This window comes from Punica granatum, chromosome 2, assembly GCF_007655135.1.
Source record: "Punica granatum isolate Tunisia-2019 chromosome 2, ASM765513v2, whole genome shotgun sequence".
In the NCBI taxonomy this organism is placed as follows: Eukaryota; Viridiplantae; Streptophyta; class Magnoliopsida; order Myrtales; family Lythraceae; genus Punica; species Punica granatum.
Genome location: NC_045128.1, coordinates 23,472,873 through 23,478,872, shown reverse-complemented (window position 1 = coordinate 23,478,872; position 6,000 = coordinate 23,472,873).

Here is a 6,000-nt window from a genome sequence, read left to right as displayed (position 1 = left end):
GGTAATCAGATTTGTCCCGAACTCGATTTTACGAACTTTTCATTTTGTCACATTTCAGTCCAGAGGACGCATTTTATTTTTTTCAGATCTGCCCCGAACTCTAAAAATTATTTTCAATCAAGTACCGGTCATTTTACTATTTTCCAATCAGTCCTTGGATTTTTCAGAATTTTTCAAGCATCCCAAAGAACTTTTCAAGTTGTTTCAGTTTAGTCCCGGGGCCTTTTCACCTTTTTCAGATCTGCTCCGAATTTCAAAATTTCTTTTCAATCAAGTCCCAGTCATTTTACTATTTTCCAATCAGTCCTGGAATTCTCAGAATTTTTCAAGCATCCCAAGGAACTTTCCAAGCTGTTTCAGTTTAGTTCTGGGGCCATTTTTTTCGTTTCCAGATTAGTCCAGATTTTCAAATTCATTTCAAACAAGTCTTGGGATATTTTCAGTAATTTTTACACAGTCCTCAATTTTTTTCAGAATTTTCAAATCAGTCCCCAATTTCATCCGAATTTTCAAATCAGTCCCTGCTCTTTTAAAGCCGTTCAATTCAGTCCCCCAGACATTTTCTAAAAATATATGACCCTTTCCTACTTGGATCACCCACCGACAATGTATGTGCCACATTTAAATATTTTATTTTTGTAATTACGTGTATACAACGTGACCATGTCGGAAATTAAAGTTTATCGAGCGGTCAACTAATGGCTATCTCGACGACTCGAAATCCGTAGACTAAAGCATTTGGCAAATTTCTAACTAACCTAAGATTCTACATACGGGATAATCGGGACGTTAAATTTGGCTAAATTAAATCACTTGACTCTTTTAAATTAATTGTACGAACCGCTTAATAATTTGTAATCGCGTCGACAGTTCAAGAACGGTTAGTCACTTTTTTTTTAAATTCACGATTTCAAAAGCATTGAGATACGTGCCACGTAATCTTGATTTTTCACACACACATATTTTTTTCGATTCAAGGGCATAACTATCGGTTCTTGTCCTGTCGTCACTCTAGTATAGGTTTGGGTTTAGAACGGGTTAAAACATGGAAAAGCAGATTAATCTCAAACTCGGCTTAAATCAAACAGGGGCAATAGTCAAATAGATGGTTAGGTTTTGGGTTTTAGGTGAAAATACTCTTAATCTGTAAAAGCCATATTGTCACGATACAGAATAATCTAAAAAATAACCCACACATTCGAGACTTGACTATGGACGTCATGTCTGTCGGGTCCGTTAAAATGATGCCGAATACTACATGCCTTATCCATCATCCCTTTTGTTTGTTTAAGGTAGGATTTGTATGCCAATATACCTCGGTTAATAATTAGTTAATTCACGTAAATTCGGCGATAACAAAACCCATTGATTGTTTATTTGAGCTTGCTTGTTACATCTTTTGCACTTGATTGTTATGCGGATCGAGCCCGATCCTTTAGGACTCGATTCACATTGGGTCCAACGCCCATAACCGTCGATCACGGGGTCCAATACCCCCATACACCGAGTGCGCATTTAATTTAATTTTCGGTCTTTTCCAAAACTATACGGTGAACATGAGTGAAATCATGGCTGAATGCGAACCGACCGGGATTTAGTCATTATAGCTTGTCTTTTATTTATTTGAGAGAACAATGTAAGGTTTTATATTATACATATATTCATGTAAAATCCCGGTCGGAGAGTGGACGGTCAGAGTGTTTATTCGAATTTACGGTGTCAAAACGCATAAGATGAGCGGAACTTAATTAAGCGGTAATTAAATTAAAATGGCAAGCCTAGACAAGCTAGAGTACCGAAAGGGCGTGTGGGATATAGGCCCACGCGTAATAGAACCCCCGAATTCGGAATTTTCGGTTCCATACAGACCATTGCCTTAATATTTTAGGTGTACCCTGTACCCCTAGACCTGGGTAACTTGCCGGCTCTCGATCTTCGGGTCGTAAAATGGCAAGTGGCGACTCCTTCTCATGTGCGTCCGTCGCGCGTCCCCGGGAAGGTGGACACTCCCAAGCCGCGTTGCATAGGCGCGCGCACGCGTGCCCCGACGAGACGAAATTCAGGTGCGCACAGATAATATTTAGGAAAGCAAAACAATTGCAAGTATATTTTTGAATTGAAAAATAATTTCATAAAGGAAACATGCAATCTAAGAAAATTATCTTAGAAAAATAAAACAACTGAAACATATTTACTTAAGATAATTGTCCTTGGAAAATTAGTTAAATTTTTACTAACTATCATCAACAGGACATATTCATAATATTTTATAATTGATGCTCAAATATATATAGATATGGTTATATATTATAAAAATAAAAACATAAAATATAGTATTTATATGTATTCGTATATTCATCCATCTAAGAAAATTATCTTAGAAAAATAAAACAACTGAAACATATTTACTTAAGATAATTGTCCTTGAAAAATTAATTAAATTTTTACTAATTATCATCAACAGGACCTATTCAAAATATGTTATAATTTATGCTACAATATATATAGATATGGTTATAGATTATAAAAATAAAAACATAAAAAATAGTATTTATATGCATTCGTATATTTATTGGATAGTGCATGTTAAGGCTTTGTAGATCATTAACTCCATGTAAGTATCAAACCTTGATTTCTTCGCATGTATATGTCCAGAGAAAAATAATGTTTTCCAAAAGCCAAAACAATACAATACCTAGAAAACTAAGTAATCATCTGATTAAAAAAGTTAGATATTTATCTTTAAAATGAATATTATTTTATAAAAAAATATACATTAAAATAAAATATTTGGATTCACAATACCAAAGTAAATGATAATGCAACAATCCTACTAAAAGGTAATTATTTTGGCTAAAATATAAAAGAATAATTAATGCATTAAAGTGATTCATACCTTAACAAAACCCCAAAAGAAAATTTAAACTACCGACTCAAAACCCTTGACGAAATATAAGAAGAAAAATTGGATCCTATCTTATGTAAACTATTCTTATGTAAAGAAGTCATCTCATTATGGAGTAGTATCTACTAGTCGGATCCTCTGCCCTTTAAATCTCGCAGGCGTTGGGGAGCTCCGAGCATAATGGTGAACATCCACATGTTACATTCATCTCAAAAGAAGAAATAAGAGACTGGCTTTCATTTGAAAATTTATGGATTTGTCATAGAATTCAAGCAAACGTGAAAGGCATATATCTAGTCAACCGGAAAGAGAAAATCCAAATTTTTAAAAAAGGAAATATGATATTTTAAATACTATCATGATATATACATAATGTAATAAGAATATATCCCTATATTATTATATATTTTGTTGCCTTTTATATATGGATGACTTAAGGTATAAGATATATATACATATACATATTTATTAAAAAGTATATCAAATATAAAAATTTTACTATAATTATATCATATAATTGGGTTATAATCCGTGTATATAATATATATTGGGCAATGTATATATCCTACTGCATATTCTTGCCTTGTGTATAATGTATATATTCCATTGAGCTATATGTGAATATAATTTATATATTCTACTAAAAAAGATTAAATAAGAAAATACAATGAATATATTTCTTTTCGAGGGATAAATATTTCTTAATAAAAGAATATTAAAATTTCCCTTACTATATGAATGATGATATAGCAACATAAGGGAGTTCCGTTTTATAGTTTTAATGATGTGGTAGCGTGAGAATTCTACGTGCGATTTTGTTTATATATATATATATATATAGATTCATTTGTCTCTATTTGGCTTTTATCTATCTATCTATGGATATAATAATTGCATAAATAAACAATCCTAACTTAGTTTTTTCTTTTATAGTTAAAATGGTGGACAGTAGTGATAGCAATTCTGCCGCCCCTCGCTACAATGTTCAGGCTCTCGTGTTCAACCGCGAGCATATCGGACGGACTGAACAACTAGTGTAAATACTAGTCTTGTCAGCGTAGCACCACTAAATGCCTAGTACAATTTACAGAAGTTGGTGTCCCCCAAACCCAAGCGAAAAGTACACTTCTGGCAAATGTATTGACACAAATGCATAGAATAGATTCGAATTTGGGATCTTGGGATCACGAAAATACATGAGAGTAAGTTTGTAACCACTACATCATCATTTTTGGTGGTAGAATCCTAGTGTAGTTAGCTGGCTACTTTGGACTTCTTTACTTTGGGAACCAATTGCGGCCCATTGTTTGTTAATGACATGCTCTCTCTTAATGCATGGCATATTCATACAAATTGGCTCAGCATACGTGTTTCATGCTAGTGCATACAATGGAAGTTCATGGATTTAAAATAATGAAATAGAAATACTAATAACTAATAAGTGGGCATAATAGCAAGAAAGAAGCCAAAACTTTCTTTCAACAAGGGCAAAGTTATGAATCAAATATATTACTTCTTAAAGTATTCGCAATATAGGGGCAAAACTGGGGCAACGTAGGGTGAAAATTATAAAAACTATAAATTTAGGGGGGCAATGTGGGGGCAAAATTTGAAAAATCATAATTCTTAAGGTAAAATATTAGAGAGGCTAAAACTTCAGGAGGGGCAATTGCCCACCTCCTCCTTCTTTTCATGTCTTTTCTTTGTATTTTTTTATTTTTACTCATCCATCCTACAAGCATTAATTAGCTTTATTTGATAAATTAATTTTTATATAATAAGGATTATTAACAACAACAAGAAGAATAATAATAGTAGTAGTATTAGTATTAGTAGTAATATATGTACTTGTAATATTATAGCCGCTAACCTCAAGGGGTTTAGCCTAGTGGTTAATGTGCACATAAATTTGCATCGAGACTCGGATTCAAATCCCCTTGGGGCCATCGGAGCGCCTTTGGCGTAATTACCCATTCCGTGCGCCGCCAGGGGTTCACTGAGTCCCAGGGATTAGTCGGGCGAAACCCGAACACCCCGGGTTAGCAAAATAAAAATAAAAATATTATAGCCGGTTAATCAAAGGGTGCACAAAGAAACAAACTTCAATTTTCTCTTGTAATAGTAAGAAACACTTCCAGTATCATGTGGATATTCATAATATTAATTCATGGATAATTGGATTGGAAGTTGATACAAAATAATCACATCGATTTATTTCCCCGTTGCGAAGCACGGGTTTACTTCCTAGTAGATTATAAAACCTCATTTCTTAGGTAGAAACAAAAGAGATATTGGCCTGTTTGGATTGCAAGTTAGAATTTTTTAATTTTAACTTTAATTTTAACTCAACATACTACACAACAAAAACACACATTTCCTAAGTCAAAAATTTTAACTTTAACTTTAACTTAACACATTATACAACAAAAACACACATTTCCCAAGTCAAATTTATAATCTCATCTCATTTGTCATTTTCCACAATCAAAATCAAAGTTAAAGTTTTGTAACTTTAACCCTGAATCCAAACAGCCCATCACTTTCGCTGCATTTTTTTAAAATTTCTTCCGCTAATATAATGATTATATATAATATGATTTCTTGAGTTAATTAGGTTGAAAAGCCTATCTCGCTCAATCTATATAAATAAACCATTCCAAGCAAAGTAGCGATGATCATATTGTGGATTGAACATTCATCTTAATTGATTCCATTTTTTTTTATAACAAGGAGTTTATTCCCATGCTTTCTCTATTTGAGTTGACCAACTTAAATAATTCGTATAATCGCTATCTCTGTTGGTAAACGATATTCAAATTAATTGATATTTTACATATATGCCAACGAAAAATGCTAAGGTTTGAAAGTAAATACTTTTTTTTTCGTGTATATCATGATATTTAAAAGCTTACTTGCCTCGGCTAATCTAGAGCCGAGTCAGCCCACTAAGCGATGAAACTCTCCAAGAGTAGGATTTTATTATTAACAAGGCTACATATTTATATGTATTATCTTCAGTTTAAAATTATATCATTTATTAAGTTGGAGGCAAATAAGAAATAGATATGCAATTTGCCTCTTGATAACTCTACAAA